General features: G+C 38.6%; 1 long non-coding RNA gene across 1 annotated transcript in view; it reads left to right on the forward strand.

Annotated features, from left to right (window-relative positions):
- Positions 1 to 1355: 1355 nt before the first annotated feature.
- Positions 1356 to 17580, forward strand: part of LOC118002053 — a 45023-nt gene continuing 28798 nt past the window's right edge. The window contains exon 1 of the long non-coding RNA XR_004676930.1: positions 1356 to 3326. This is a non-coding gene — a long non-coding RNA (uncharacterized LOC118002053). The remainder of the gene's footprint in view (positions 3327 to 17580) is intronic.

Below are 17580 nucleotides of genomic sequence, written 5' to 3' on the forward strand. Positions count from 1 at the left end.
AATTCTAGCTTACTCCCCTGCTTGTGGCCTTGATTGCTGGTATAATTAACCACAGTGCTTGCAAGTGGGTTAGAAAAGAGCATTATTGGGACGCCTGGGTGGCTCAGTTGGTTAAGCGACTGCCTTCGGCTCAGGTCATGATCCTGGAGTCCCGGGATCGAGTCCCACATTGGGCTCTCTGCTCAGCGGGGAGCCTGCTTCTCCCTCTGACCCCCCTCCCTCTCATGCTCTCTCTATCTCATTCTCTCTCTCAAATAAATAAATAAAATCTTAAAAAAAGAAAAAAAAGAAAAAAGAAAAGAGCATTATTTCACGAGAAAAATAAACCAAGGTGATCGCATCCTACTTTGCCTTCTTCAGGGCTATAAGTAGGAAGGCAGATGTCTTGACAAGTGGGTTGCTCAGTGAGTATAGTCTTACCTGTATTTCTTTCAATACATACAAAAGCTAAATATTCTTACCTAGGAATAAAATCATCCTGTGAATGGTCAATCCAGATACCCTAGGTTTAAGCAAGCTGAAAATAACCTGTATTGTAATTTGTCATAATCATCCTGGAACCACATTTTTTAATGGTGTTAAGTCTTTTCCAGAATTCAGACCCTGAAATCTTTCAGACGGTTATACAGGATATATTGCAACAATCCTGCTGGACAAGATTTAGATTGAGCACTTTCTCACAGGACCTAAGAACTCCATAATGAATTTGTTGGGTTTTTTTACCCTTGAATTGTTTCTTGTTCTCTTTCTGTAGTGAATAATGTTTATAGATATAGGCACTTAGGTTCTTAGCTGTACAGAGGTCCCTAAGAAGTCCATAAATCCTTAATGAAAAATTGTCATTAGAAAGACCTACACGGGGGCGCCTGTGGCTCATTTGGTTAAGCATCTGCCTTTGGCTCAGGTCATGATCTCAGGGTCCTGGGATTGAGCCCTGGTCAGGCTCCCTGCTCAGTGGGGACTCTGCTTCTCCCTCTCCTTCAGCCCTTCCCCTGCTCCTGCGCACTTGAGCTCTCTCTCTCTCTCTCTCAAAGAGATAAAAATTTTTTGTTTTTTTTTAAGATTTATTTATTTGAGAGAGAGAGTAAGAGAGAGAGACCACGAGCCGGAGGCGGGGGCAGAGGGAGAAGCAGGCTCCCTGCTGAGCAAGGAGCCTGATTCGGGATTCGACCCCATGACCTCGGTGATCATGACCTGAGCCGAAGGCAGACACTTAACCGACTAACCCACCCAGGCATCTCAAAATATTTTTAAAAGAATAAATAAATAAAAGGAACTAGGGGGGCACCTGGCTGGCTTGGGTCAGAAGATCATGTGACTCTTGATCTTGGGGTCATGAGTTCAAGCTCTACACTATGATGGGTGTAGAGATTACTTAAAAATCTAAAAAAAAAAAAAAGGAATTCCCTTGAGTTTAAATCATGTTTTACATTTCTCTGAGAGGCTTGACAGACTCAGATTTCCACTTACCTGAGATGTGTTGAGTTCTATAACCACAGAGTTTAATAATACTGAAGGCAAATTTCAAGATTCAGGAGCACAGTCATGTTTGTAAAAGCATTCCGTGTATGACTTGGTTGAGATAAATTCTATTAATCTAAGGAGAATCATGAAATTTGTATTGTCATTTTCCTAGACTTGTAAAAGCCTTCCTAACTTCATATGCCATGTGCCTAATTTACCATAACAATTTCCTTTGGTTGCCGATTTTGCCTCACCTCTTATTTATTTCTCATGTCTAAATAGTTCATATTTATAGCCTAAGGTGTTGCCATGATAATGGGACTAAAAGGCAAGTGATATATGACATCATCACACCATCACCATTCTTTGTTCAAAGAGGTCTAATCTTGTGATTTTGGCAACACTCTTACTGTTTAACAAACCAGTGAATCATCTAATTAAACAGCTATCCCATTAATAACTCATCTTTATACTTTCATTAGCTAGATTTTACAACCTGGTCTCTGCCCTGGTAATTAAATATTTCATCATCCATATACCTTTAAGTTCATTGCTTAAAACTTGCCCCATGTTTTTGCTGTTAGCCTTTGTCCTACTCTGGTATGTCACTAAACAGGCTGAGCATTCAGTAAACTATGCTATTCAGATTCTTGCATAACATTCTAGTTTAGAACACAGTAGTCTTTTTGTTTTAGAAGGCCAAGCTAAAGAATGTTCTCATTTAGGTGGTGGCAAATAATCTCAGATGTTATCTAGGTATGTATATCATACTACTATACATTTTTAAAATATTTTACATAAGTCAGCTCGTAATTATACATGGCATTGAGAACAGTGCTGACTGAAACAAAATGATGAAAATGATAATTGTTTTGGAAATGTAATCTAAAAATACACTCAGATATATGTCAACACGTGCTTGTGTCCTAAGTAATTCAGTAACTCAGGCAGGCTCTTTGTCAACTCTCCCCATGTTAACTGAGCCAGGGTGATGGTAGGAAGTGTTGCAGATAATAAACTGTTTATCAAGTCTTGGCTGACCTTTACTAAGTGGACATTTGTCAAAGGTGGCATTAAAGATAGCTTTTAAATCCATTTGATATTTATTTAAGGACTTGAAGATCCTCCAGCTGGAACACCAGTGTGTCCAAGTATGTAACTCAGTATTCACAAGAGAACATTCTCTCTCAAGATCTTTGCCTTCCATAATCAATTCACAAACTGTCCTTCCTCTTTGCACCCTTGCAACTGAGCACCAGTTCACTAAAGGACTTATTTGTAACTGCAGTAGTCTAAAAATTATACTCCAAAAATCCTTGGGCAGACAAATGCCATTGATCCCAATGTCACATTCAGGAAGTCACTGATCCAAGTACCATATTCAGCAAATTCCCAGGCATGACCAAACTTGCTAGAAAACCAAAAAGGGGAAATCTGGGAAGTAGGCCAAGATCCTGGGTGTCATTGTACAGTATCCAAGCCAACTCTGGTTTCAAAATTCTTTTGAAATTGTTACTCCATGATAGGAATGCATTCTGTGCTTGGCCACAGATCATCACACAAGAAATACATTGCTGAATTGTTCTTGCACATTGCTGGTTTTTCGCAATAGGAAAATTTAATCCTTGGTAGAAAAGTTTATTTTGTTTTTGAATTTGTGTAAAATCTGGTGGTGAAGCATTACCAAAAAGTAGATATAATACTGGATTAGGACTTTTTATCATATGTAATCTTGGGCTAATCCCTTATCTTCTATCTTCCCTGCTATTTCCAAAGATGCTGTGAAGAATTAACAAGAAAATATTTAAGACATTGTTATGAGCTTCAGGAAGACATGCCTCAAAAGGTACTGGTAAGAAATGGTAAGCCTGCAATGATAAACCTTAAAAAGTAGTAGTATCCCTAAATAGTTTATTGATGTAATGTAGTCTCAGTAAAAAATGCAACAGGATTTTTTTTTCTAAGATTTTATTTATTTATTTGAGAGAGAGAATGAGATGGAGAGAGAGAGCACGAGAGGGAAGAGGGTTAGAGGGAGAAGCAGACCCCCCGCCGAGCAGGGAGCCTGACGCGGGACTCGATCCCAGGACTCCAGGATCATGACCTGAGCCGAAGGCAGTCGCTTAACCAACTGAGCCACCCAGGCGCCCATGCAACAGGATTTTTTTTTGAAGCAAAACAAACTTATTTCTCAAATTCATAGAGAAAAAAATAAAAACAGCCAGGAAATTTCTTAGGGAAAAGAAGAGCAGCAATAAGGGTGATTAGACCTACAATAAAGTAAAACACTCTAAATCTACTGTGATCAAAACTGTAGTAAGAGTGTATGAAGAGAGGAGACCAGTAAGATAAACCAGAAAGCCCAGAAATGCATCAAATAGACAAATTTAGTATATGATAAAGAAGACATTTTGAATCATTCAGTGAGAAGAGTCTAAAAGTATGACATACACTTTTCACCTATAAGATTGACAGCAAAAAAAAAAAAAAAAAAGGTGAAAAAAATAACCAAAAAAATTAACATTCTCTGATGGTCAGGGCACTAGCAAACAGGTATTTTCAAATATTTGCTGGTGGAAACATGAATAGGCACAACCCCTTTAGAGAGCAATTTGGCAATAGCTATCAAAATTGAGAATACTCATACCCTTTAACTCAGCAATTTGCTTTTACTAATTTACCCTTCAAATATTCTCTTATATGCAAAATGACCTACGTATAAAGTAATTCATTGCAGAAATGTTGGTGAGAACTAAAAATTAGAAGCAATGTAGGTGTCCATTGATTTGGATTAAATGATGATTCTTTCATAAAGTGGAATGATATGCAGCATAAAGATAAAGATAAGGCAATCCTGTTTGTGCAGATCTGGAACAATCCCCAAGCTATATGGTTAAGTGAAAACCAAAATGCAGAGCAGTGTGTATAGAACATGGAATGTGGAATGTGTAGTGTATAGAATGTATACTTGGGGAGGGGGGAAAGTCTATCTTTCGGATAAGAAACTAGTCCTAGCCCTTCAACAGATGAATGGATAAAGAAGATGTGGTCCATATATACAATGGAATATTACTCAGCCATCAGAAAGGATGAATACCCAACTTTTACATCAACATGGATGGGACTGGAGGAGATTATGCTAAGTGAAATAAGTCAAGCAGAGAAAGTCAATTATCATATGGTTTCACTTATTTGTGGAACATAAGGAATAGCATGGGGGACATTAGGAGAAGGAAGGGAAAAATGGGCAGGGGGAATTGGAGGGAGAGATGAACCATGAGAGACTACGGACTCTGAGAAACAAACAGGGTTTTAGAGGGGAGGGGGGAGGGGGGATTGGTTAGCCCGGTGATGGGTATTAAGGAGGGCACGTACTGCATGGAGCACTGGGTGTTATACAAAACAATGGATCGTGGATCACCACATCAAAAACCAATGATGTATTGTATGGTGACTAACATAACATAATAAAATTAACAAAAAAAAAAAGAAACTAGTCCTAGTGGTTTCCTCCGCAAAAGAGAGTAGGTGAGGGACAGAGCGGGAGAGACTTCACTTTTAGGCTATATATTTTGTGTCTTTTGACTTTTTAATTGTGTCCATAAGTTACCAACCCAAAAGCGTGGGGCTTTTTATTAAGAAACAACAAACAGGGCGCCTGGGTGGCTCAGTCGTTAAGCGTCTGCCTTCGGCTCAAGTCATGATCCCAGGGTCCTGGGATCGAGTCCCACATCGGGCTCCCTGCTCGGCAGGAAGCCTGCTTCTCCCTCTCCCACTCCCCCTGCTTGTGTTCTTGCTCTCGCTATCTCTCTTGTCAAATAAATAAATAAAAATCTTTAAAAAAAAAAAAAGAAACAACAAACAGTGTAACACTGATAGCAGAAATAAAATAATATGAAAAATAACTTCTGATAGATTTACATACCACAGTCTAAATACCATAGAATATAAATGTTTCTTATTCTTTTCAGGGCATTGAACAATATAAATATGATTATTCCAGAGGTGGACATAGGAAGATTTAGAATGTAGGAAACAAGAAAGAAATGTCTTACCCAGACATTTAGAGGAATAAAGGGTCAGAATCTCTTAAAAGGATAGTTTAACTATATGTCTCAGTGTTCTGAAAGAGCTTCAGTAACTAAGTGATGGCTTTAAGTCAGCCTAATAACTTAATAACTTTAAAAATCGTAACGCTTGCCCATGAATCCTGGCTTTTGAGTGGTCCAAACACTTTGGGAATAGTATTTAAACATGCTCAATGGGACTTAGATTGAGCACTTTCTCACAGGACCTAGGAACTCCATAAATGAGTTTATCATTTTGTACTCTTTTAACTTTGGACTGTTTCTTGTTTCTTTTATGTAGTGACTAATGTTAGGCAAGGGGGAGAACGTAACTCAGATGGCTATGAAATCTGGTCCCTTCTATGGTGGAGAAGAAGGAAATCATGTAAGACCAAAACTGACTGTAGCCCCTTCTGCCTTCTAAGGACAACAGGATAGTAGCTCCTACCAGTGAGGAAATATCAGCCCCCTACTTCACACAGAGGCCAAAAAGAAAAGTCTTTGCTAGCACTATTACTGCTGGCAGGCTCAAGGTGCACATTCTCTTAGATGAGCCATTGTTTTGCAAAACATACCAGTGAGTTTTGGGATACACAAAGGAAGCCTGGAAAAGATCAAAATAGTTCTGCATGTAAAGAAAACTGAACTGATGCATAAAGAGCCCCAAGAGCCCTGTTAAATTTAAGGTGAGACTATCGAAGAAGGTGTCAAAGGGAAAGGAAAACCAAGCCAACTTATGTAAAGTCTGCTCCATATGTAAATGCCCTACACAAATGATAAGGTAAGGGGTGGGGGGAAGGGCTGCTATTCCTCCCGTGGGGACAAAGCAAAGCACAATACTAACAGCACACCGGTACACAGTTAGGCAAACCAGCAGATAAATGAAATAAATTCTCCAAATCCCGAGGGGATTGGAAAATACATAAATTGACCAAGTTTCCTTAAGGAAGAACATAGAAGCTCAAGCTAATTTCCTTTGAATTTCAAAGGAAAGTAATCCAGCTGACATCTGGGTTATGCCTCCTCCCTCCACTCAAGACCTGCACAGTGAGATTGTGAAATAGACCAGTACACTTACTACATCAAAAGCATTAGCAGGCACAAGGGGAGTACTTGGAATTCCCCACTCCTTCCTCTAAGAAGAGAGTTTCAGAGGTTTCACCTAACCCAATCTCCAGCTCTTGGTCAGGAAATTAGACTTTTTAAGACCTCTCATTTCTCCTGAGATCTTTAAAATACTTGCTTCTTCCAAAGAACTCCCTAAATTCCTCCTAAGAATTTACTCATAAAAATGTTTCCATGGTTTTTTCTCGTACTCTCATGGACTCATTTGTTACCATTTATGTCTGTTGATCTATCTCAAATTTATTCTGAGATATAGAGGGAAGTTTTGTTTTTTTTTTTTACATAGTCACTCAGTTAACTGTCTAGACATTTTTTATTGAATAATCAATCCTTTCCCTATTCAATTAAAAAGCCACTTTCCATCATGCTAAAATTCTTCACAAGGCTATTTCTGGATTCTGGAATCTATTCCACTGACTTTGACGGTGAGGGAAAATTCTTCATCTATCCTCAAGGTCTTCCAGATGGGCTAAGAATTAATTTAACTGAGACAGGTTAATAGAAGGAAAAACCAAATTTTTGTTATGTGCAAAAAGAGGCCCAATAATGAAATCGAAACCCAAAGAAATGACTAAGGCAGGCAGTTTTTATACATTTTAGACAAAGGGACAATAGATTTGTGAGGAATTTACAGGTTAAGGAAAACAGGCATTTGAGAGCTTTAATTAGTAAAGAATTCTAAACAGAATTTAGGCTGAGGAAGTAAATTAGTGAAAAAGTAGCAAGATTTACTTAGAGCTTTTGCAGCTTTAACGTCCCTATTTCTGCTGATAAGTCTTTTTAATTCTTAGCACAGGGAAGCTATTTTTCATAAGGGAGATTTGTTTTCTGCTTTCATGGGGACAGAGGAGGGTCTGAGTGTCCTTGTCCTGGTTGTTTCCCAAATAGATTCAATTCAAAATGATCAGTGTGCTATTGCGGTACATCGGAGGGCAGCCTGCGCTGGGCCCCTACAGCTTCGTTCACAAAGCACCTGTTCAGATGCAGTTTTATGTTACACTATCTTGTAGAGTTGGTTTTCCCCCATTATTCTCCTTTTTTGTTTTTAAGTAAGTTTCTTCGCTCTAACTTTGAAGGTTTTTTTGCTTTCCAATAAGAACTCTAAAGTCAATTTTTCTACTTGTAAAAAATTTCTTTTGGTGTTTTCATTGATACTATGTTAAATTTCTAGATTAATTGGGAAGATACAGAAATCCATTCAAGAATTTTAGAAAGTTTTCTTTGTATGAATTGTGAACATTTCTTAATTTTATCCTGAACTATTTTGTCTTTTTTGTGGCCATTATATACGGCATCTTTATATATATTAGGCTGACCCATATGAAATTGCTATTTCTGCAAGTCAAAAGAGGTGAAATATTGGCAATCTCATATAGCTTTCCTAATAGCAATGCTAATGGTTCTTTTATGTTTACTTTATTCATAATTACCGTAGTGAATACTCCTGTTGTTTGTCATACTTTTTCAGGTCATTTTCTTGGGCTTTTCAGCTGTAAAATCATATTGCCTATAGATAATGATTAATATTAACTCTATCTTTACAATCTCATTGTTATACCTCTTACTTATTTCTCTCATCTAATTGTGTAGGCTCTTACCTCCAGGATGATGATGGTTGGGTATAGTGGTGAGGGTGACATGCTAGTAGTTCTCTCTACAACATAAGCTTTCTGGTTATATCGTATGTGTGTGATATAAAGTGATTATTCCTACTTTATTAAGTATGTTAATCAAGAATGGTTGAAGTTTTCAAGTGCTTTTTTAGCATTTATGGAGATAACCCTATGATTTTTCTCTTTTTAAACACTGACATGGTGAGTTATACAGACATAGTTCTTAAGATGGAATCGTCTTTGCATTCCTTATATAAATCTTACTTTACCAAGGTGTGCTATTCTTTTTTGTGTTGAATCTGTTTGTTAATACACTCTTTGGAGCCTGTGCATTGATATTCATATGTACTTTTGATCTGTAGTTTATTTTTTGTGTTGCTTTTGTTGAGTTTTGGTATCAGTTATAGCCTGGTTTCATCATGAGGATCTGGAGGTTTTTCTTCTTTTCTGCATACTCTAAAACAGTTGCTGTCATCTGTTACTTAAAAGCGAGTAGAATTTACTAGTAAAATCATCTGTGACTAGGGCATTATTTATTTGTTTACTCTTGGTAGGGAGATTAACAACTCTCCATATTTCTCTCAGTAATTGCTGTGTTTTGATTGTCTATCTCTTCTGGGGACAACATTGGCAATTAATATTTTACTAGAAATTCATCCATTTTGTGCATTTAGAATTTTTTATTTGCATAGAGCTGAGCAAAATCAGCTTTTAGAAGTCTTTTAATTTCTCCTATGTATGTGGTTATTAATCTATTTCCATTTCCTATTTTTAGTATGTGCGTTTTCTCCATTTAAAAAATGGGTTAATTATTAATTTTGTTGGTTTTCGGATTTACCAGTACTACCATTTCTCTGTTTTCTAATTCTTTATCTTTATGCCTTCCTTCCTTTTGTATTGAGTGTAATAATGCCAATTCCTGCATAGATAGCATTTTGGAAACTGTTTAAATAAATAAAAATTAATATGCCATTTCTATTGCTCCCCCTATATAAAGAATTATAAAAAAGAGAGGGGAAGAGAGAGAGAGAGAATTACATTTTAGAGAGGAGAAATGTAATGAAGTCCTTAACTCTTTTTTTCTTCTAGATAAATATCATTATAAACTTAACTGTCTTGTGATTTTTTATTTTGGAATTGTTGACAATTCATTTTTCCTAAGAAACAAACCCAATATGACAAACCTAATATGAGTTAAAAGGATGCTGTTTTTATTGACTTTCTTTAAAATGGCATTCCTCTGTTCCTTTATTTCTTAAATGATTGTGCAATGGGTCAAGCTATAATATAAAAATCAAGGAAAAATACATCCCCCGCTTCTCTCCCTGCCAAAAAGTTGCCTTATCTATTAATTTGTTTAGATACCTAGCAAGTATTCCTTGTCTGTGTGTGGTTTTGGTATTATGAACCAGGTAGTTTCATTCCTTTTAGTTCAATTCAATCCAGCAGTCCTTTACTATGTGCTTTGACTGTCCTAGGTGCTGGAGAGAGTATACTCAATAAACCATGCCTCCCCTTCTCCCCACCTCCCTACCTTCACAGTCTGTTCTGTTGGTACAGATTACTCTTCCAGCCTCAATCAGACTTTGCAGAGAGATGTGCTGTAAGACAGGACAGAGGGAAGGAGGAATGGCTAAGCCCAGGTCATCTGCCATAACTATAAAAACAAGGAACAAAAGTTAAGCTGGTTAATATGCATGCTCCGTAGTCAGCAGGATACTCACAGCAGTATTACTTGTAGCAACCCTCAGGAGCCTGAATGAAGCTCTTGTTTGACTCTCTAAACCCTGCCAGTATTGAATCCCTTGATTGAATTCCCGGGGAGAAGACTTGGTCCTGGATGCTGTGCCAAGGAGAGTTGAAGGTGAGGAGGCCTTCATTTCCTCCTAACCTCTCTCAATTCTTGATGCCAGGGGATCCTAGGAGTGGTAGAACCAGTTTGCATACAAGCTTGCAAGAGAGTTTAATTACCTCCAGAGGTTTTCATTTCTCAAAAATGTAAAATATCCTCAATTATTTCAATTCTTACATTCTACATAAAAGTCAGAAGAAATGCACAAGTAATATATGCATATATAAGATTTATTATTTCATACTTGACATAGTTAATTCAAATAATCAACATTATCCTCAGGCACACTCTGATGATGGAAGCAGCCTTAGATTTATTATGAAGCTACCAGAAAGAACAGGGTTTGAGGCTTACTACTCATTTGAAGATATGAGAAACCAGAAGGTAGAACAAGAATATGATATTATACAATAGAATACTTTTGGAATATTTCAGTACATTTAGATCTTGTATTTCTTCTACAATGGAAAAGGTGAGTCATCTGGAGTCTCTGAAACAATAGTTTAAGAACACTGTTGGAGTAAAAGATATCTGCACCCTATGGAAAGGGGCCCCCAAAAGGAAAGTGTCAGTCTGATTGGAGCCTGGGAAATGGTCCCTCCAAGGTTCATTCTACTAGTGATAGAAGTGAGTGTCCAAACAACACTCACGTCTTATCCTTGTCCCATCTGAAAACTCTCAGCCCTCACTTTCTTTCGCCTTTTGCGATATACACACAGAGCTCAATATTGGTGTGGGGGACGTTGTTTTATTTTTAAGATCATTTTGCATCTGTCTTTGTATCATTACATTTTTATAAAATTATCTCAGCAGTAACATAATTTTGAAAGAATCCTAGAATGTCCTCCCTATGGCTTTTCTAAGTTAAATTTCTCCAGCTCCTCATACAAAGACACATCAACTTCCTGGCCACTCTTCCACTGTACATATTTTAATCTGTCCCCATCAGCCTTAAAATAAAACACTTTGAACAGGGAAATATACTCTAGTTGTAGTGAACAAGAGCAGAAGATTGAATAAGATGGCCTCTGACCATCTTTGTCCTGCCTATTGTAGCCCTCTGCCAGCCACACCCTTTTACTGATACCCATTACATCACAGTTCGCTATGTCTTTTTCACATGAATTGCCAAGTATCCAGGTCTTCTCGGTTGATTTTTGGATCCTGAACTCAGATATGTTGTACGTGACAAGGTTCTTGATTATAAATAACAGAAAACAACTATGGTTCCTTACGCAGAAATGGAATGTAGTTTGAATCTCGTGGCTCCTAGAATCAAAGAAAGGTAGAAATGAATCAGACAGGCCAAGAGAGGCAAGGCCCGGATGAATTTTCACCACAGGAGCAGGCTGCTCAGGACGTGCCACTTACGAGTAGGGCACTCACTGCCCCAAGACTGGCCTCACCACCCCTGGACACCTACCATCCCTGTGCTGCATTCTGCTGGCATTAGACATGCCATCCTTCCAGGCTCCGCCCACCTTCCGCCTGCAGAGCCACCCCTGAAGCACACCTAATTGACCTGAGCCTTGTCATTACCCTTCAGGATATAAAGTCCCAGGTGACAGCATTTCCTCAGCTGTCTTAGGTCTTGTCCTTGCTTGTGCTCCCAGGGGAATAGCTGCCATTTTAGTTTCCATAGTGGAAGAGAGGGCTGTTTCCTTATCATCATCTTAGAATTCCTCCCAAATAGGAAAAGCTTTTAGATGCTGGGAAACCCAAATTATAAATAATCTATTATGCATAAATTTTCACTTTGTTAATTTGGGTTCATCCCTTGCAAATAACTTCCCTTGGAGGGACCATTGGAGGAATGGAATGAACCTTGGAGGGACCATTTCCCAGGCTCCAATCAGACTGACACTTTCCTTTTGGGGGCCCCTTTCCATAGGGTGCAGGGTTTGTTTCTTAGGAAAAATGAATTGTCAACAATTCCAAAATAAAAAATCACAAGACAGTTAAGTTTATAATGATATTTATCTAGAAGAAAAAAAGAGTTAAGGACTTTTACTCTAACAGTGTTCTTAAACTATTGTTTCAGAGACTCCAAATAACCTCCCAAATAACTTTGTAAGCTAGCTTTTTGTGATTCTCCAGACTCAAAGGATTGCACAGGATAGCGTGAGAAGGAATCATTGTGGTTTGAGGACCACACATTGATCTCCAGGAAATGGTTGTCTAACCAGCTATATCCTCCCAACTTGCCTAATCACCCAGTACACACACCTCCATCCTGCCACTTAAACAACAGGTATTAAGACAGGTTTTATCAGATGCCTTGCTCAAATCTAGACACACTAGATCTCTACCAGTACCCTTATCTACCAATCTGGTAAACCTATCAATTTTGTTAGTTAACGTGTTCTGTCCCACGCCCACCAGAGGTATGGAGACAAGAAGGTCAGACCACAGGATTTAAAGCATAAAGTTTCCATTCTTCATGTCCCAAAGGTAGTAGGCATTAAAGAGTAAACTATTAAACTTTAACTTCATAGTATTACTTTTTTTCTACTTACGTTTTTTTCTTTTCTTTTTCTTTTTTTTTTTTTTTTACTAATCTCAATAGACCAAATATAATTAAAGAAGAAATCAGCTTTCCTATTTCAAGGAAATGCTTGTGTTTAAGGGGACTCTTCATTATCACAGCAGGAAGTAAGCTCCAGGGCACTTTGCTCCCACATGGTTTAAAGGGCTATTCATATAATATTTCTGTAAATTTGAAATTAATAAAATTATTAGCATTTAAAGAGAAACAGAAGCTATTAGAAAAATCCAGATAAAAAATGATACCCCAATGCCCAATGAATGAATTGAACACATAGTTTTTTAAAAGAGTAAAACAAATATTTACCTACAATAATCAAACAAGGAGGGGGCTTCACCAAATGCCATGAATTTCAATAAATAATTGTCAAGTAAGGCTCTGGAGCCATCCACATTACTAATCATTTAATCCCAGTTTAAATGATTAATCCTGATTGTTAAATAATCCTAAAGGTATTCCTCCCACCACCCCCCAAGAAGAGGATACAAACTCCAACAGGGTGAAAGAGAACTGATTCAGGCTATTTAACAAAATTTCAGAAAAGCAGAGCACAAGCTTTCTAAGACTGCATACTGCCTGGTTGATGTTTATCTCCTCCATCCCTTGTCATCACCTCAAATCACAGAAAAGTGTGAAGACCCAAAATTTCCAGCTCTCAGATTGTGGTATAGAGAGGAAAGCAAACTGGAACAAACCGGTTTTGGATATTTATAGAGGAAAAAAAATCCTGACTCAAAGCAAATAGAAAGTATAAAATCTAGATAGAGTGTGAGCAGAATGGGAAAAAAAAATTACAGAACTATTTTACAAACATACTTGCTTTTTAACAATTCAGAGAAAGGGGGAAAAAAAGCACAAACCTAATAGATAAAGGGAGGTTCCAACTTAGAAAAACCCTAGAAACAAGGGAATTGCCTGCAAAAGCTTTATACCACAAAACATTTTAAGAACATGAATTAAATAGAACATGAGCTCAAATACCCTGTGATGAAAGAAGAAAAAGTAGAATGAGCTGGGAAAAAAATGAGGACAAAACAACATAATTACAAAACTAGTGAATAAAGATAAACAGCAAGGAACAGAGTTTTAACAGCTAAAACTTGAATTACAACATAGAGCAAAAGCTAGATATAACCACAATAAACCCCAGGTTTAAAAAAAAGGACCTAAGACATTAAAATTAGTAGAAAGGAGGTAGATAGTGGGGGCTGGATAAAAGTGATCTCATGTGATGACAAATGGTGTCCTGAAGTAGTAAACCCATCAAATTAAAACTACTCAAGAGAATGTCCCTGAAACAAAAGTGGATCTGCTGAATCAAAGAATACACTGGGGCGCCTGGGTGGCTCAGTTGGTTGAGCAACTGCCTTCGGCTCAGGTCATGATCCTGGAGTCCCGGGATCGAGTCCCGCATTGGGCTCCCTGCTCGGCGGGGAGTCTGCTTCTCCCTCTGACCCTCCTCCCTCTCATGCTCTCTGTCTCTCATTCTCTCTGTCTCAAATAAATAAATAAAATCTTTAAAAAAAAAAAAAAAAAGAATACACTGTGTTTCAGAAAACTTCCACATGGACCTCTCGACCCTGAGGCCCATCTTGGCCTACCTACTGAAGTTCAAAAGTATAGAGTTCTTCATGTTTTCACACCGACAATATCAAACTATCTTCAGGGGACTAGTGACCTCAGAATTCAGTGGCAAAAGACAGGAGCAATGACTAACACATAACCCAAGAATATCTTAACAAAAGAAGTTGTCACTCCAGGAGATAGACTTTCCAAAACATGAAAAGGACCCATGAGCTTCTCTCAAAAAAACAACTCCATAATGATAGGCTGGCAGTTAAAAATTAAGGAAAAAAAAAAAAAAGTGGGGGACAGAGAAGCCATATAAGAGGCTCTGCATTTTCTGGAGAATGATCCCCGACAGTCCTCTAACCAACAACAACAGAGAAGCCATATAAGAGGCTCTGGGTGAATACCAAATCCATTTAAATATAGACGAGTACAAACTGCTGGACTGTCATAAGAATGTTGATGTCACAAACATGTTGGTATAAAAATACTATAAAAGAGGAAGGGGATGTGTGAGAACATTATCTTCATCTTTTATAGAAGAGGTCAATGTTCAAAAAAATGCAACTTTCAAAATTCCTCCTGAATCTTCAAGAGATCTTTTAGAAGCTAATACTTCTCATACAGAAGAAGAAAACTTTATTGGAAATTTAGCAATTCTTTCACGTCGCTTTTTAGTGTTAAATCCAAGTGGTTTCTATGAAATCCAAGTAAAACTAAATTGAATGTCATTATTTGTTTGATAGCAAAGGAAGGAAGGAAGTGTAATGTGATGATGTATACCCATGCAGTTAAGACACTATAGTGAATATTAAATAATGTTGATCTCCCCCTTAAAAAATGTACATTTAGGGGCACCTGGGTGGCTCAGTCGGTTAAGCAACTGCCTTCGGCTTGGGTCATGATCTCGGTGTTCTGGGATCGAGCTCTGCACCGGGCTCCCTGCTCAGCAGAGGGCCTGCTTCTCCCTCTCCCACTTCCCCTGTTTGTGTTCCCTCTCTTGCTGTGTCTCTCTCTGTCAAATAATAAATAAAATCTTTTAAAAAAAAAATGTACATTTATTTCATCGTGTTCATATCTACTAAGCCAGTGATTTCAAATCATGCCTTACATGGATATTGCCAAAATTCATCAAACTGTGTACTTAAAATGGGAGTATTTTATTGTAAATAAATGTGCCTCAATAAAGTTGATAAAATTACAAAGATTTTTTAAAATCATGCCCCATTAGAGTACACATAGAGAATCAGGGAAGAAATGAAGGTGACAAAAAATTGTTTTTTAATTTTTTTAAAAGAAATGAAGGTGAAGGTGAGTGGGCAGGGCTTTCCCCTCCCCCAACTCCTACCCATCTCTGTTAACCTGGGCTGCTTGGATCTTTTTTTCTTTTCTTTTCTTTTTTTTTTTTTTTTTTACATAAAGGCTTCAGCATAGATTTCCAAAGCTTTAAGAAAGAGAAAAAGAAAGAACACTACCCTTTTAAAAATAGATGTCAACTGACCTGAGTATAACTTGTGTACAGCTCTATGGGGGGGTGGGGGGGAGAAATAAACTAACAAAACAATCCCAGTGAATTAAAGGTAAACTAATATTTGAAACAAAACACATTTCTGGATGAGACGCATGTCTGCCTTCTAGAGTGGGTTCAACCCCGTCCTTCCCAGACAGATGGAGATGGTCTCCAGATGGCGGGTAGTGCTTCTGGATGTGTGAATGGGCCTCGCCGTGGCTTCCATCAGCCCCTGCGTCGGCCTCCCCTGCTCCCCCAGCCCCGCTCAAGTTACCAGCAGGCCCAAGCCAGGGAGCGACTGGCTGGGGTCCTGCCTGCACAAAACCTCTCCAGTTTTCCTAACAGTTTTCCCCTCTTCCCTGCAATGTTTTGGCAGCTGTGGGGCCCCTTTTTCTCCTCGCTTTCAACTTGCCTAATGCTTGCAGCCACAGGGGAGACCCAAACCCTGCAGAACATCCCGGAATGCAAAGCATTTGCAGTCAGTCACAGCTGCCGCGGTGCCAGCAAGGGCTGTTCCAGACTTGGAGAGGGAGTGAGGAGGGGTCAGCCGAAGCAGCTGCAGAGCTTGTGTCAAAGGCCGGACCGAGGAAAGAGGAGCGGCAGCCCGGGCTGGGTTGAGGAAAGACAACAACGCGGCAAAGGGGGCGTGGGGACCGCTCCTCCGCAGCTTCCCCACCTGCTTTGCTTGGAGTCGCCAGCTCTTCTAGCCACATTCTCTACGTCCTAAACATTTCCGCAGGGGGGAAACAAAACAACAAAAACCTGGAATAGAGAGGACTGCGAGCTGGTTTCTGGAGAAAGATCCCCGACAGTCCTCTAACCAACAATCATAAAGGGCTGAGCCCACTGAGCTTTGCAATACACTATTTTAAGATGCACTTTAAAAATGCAGTGGGCGTTCTCTCCTTTTTGCCAACAGAGGGGCAATTCACTGGCTCCCACTGCCGGGAAGGACTACTCCCTTTTAATCCTGGACAGAGCACTTGGGTGTCAAAACATTACCTCTTTTAAACTATTTTATTAATAACTGCGAATAGAGGATACATTCATAATATTCATCCAAAATATTAAAAAATATTGTCTCTCTCACTTCGCCCCACCCTGGCCACCACTTCTCCACCGTGTGTTTTTCCAGAAGTGTTCTTTGCATGCACAAACATGTCTGATATAGATAAATTTCTGTGCAAATAGCATACATTACACAATGTTTCATTCTTTGTTTTTAACAACCTTGGAAATAGTTTCATATCAGTACAAATAGAACTCCCTTGCTTATTTGTTCATTTAAGAGTACCCTAAATATTTAGCAGTACCCTGTTAATACACATGTCAGTTATTCTCAACCTTTGCCCACTACAAACTGTGCTTCAGTGAATATCTTTGAATATATGTGCAGGTCTATATATAGATCAGATTTCTAGAGGCAGGATTGCTATGTTATGTTTTGACATTTTGTTATTGTTTTTTAAGATTTTATTTTTAAGTAATCTCTACACCCCATGTGGGGCTCCAACTTAATACTCCAAGATCAAGAGTTGCATGCTCCACCGACTGACTGGGCCAGCCAGGTGCCCTGTATTTTGACATTTTGATATTTGGTCAAATTGTCCTTCATAGAGATTATACCAGTTTATATTCACATGCATGAGCGTGTCTGTTTCCCTTATTCCTCAGCACAGAATTATCCAACTTGCTTACTTTTGCCACTTGATAGGATAAAATATGGTATCTTATAATTCTAATTTGGTTTCTCATTATAAGTGAGGCTGGGCTCTTTGCACATGTTTAGGATACACTGGTATTTTCTGTTCTGTGGGCTATGTTCTCTGCCCATT

This window comes from Mirounga leonina, unplaced genomic scaffold (assembly GCF_011800145.1).
Source record: "Mirounga leonina isolate KUSES-001 unplaced genomic scaffold, KU_Mleo_1.0 Mir_82, whole genome shotgun sequence".
NCBI classification, from domain to species: domain Eukaryota; kingdom Metazoa; phylum Chordata; class Mammalia; order Carnivora; family Phocidae; genus Mirounga; species Mirounga leonina.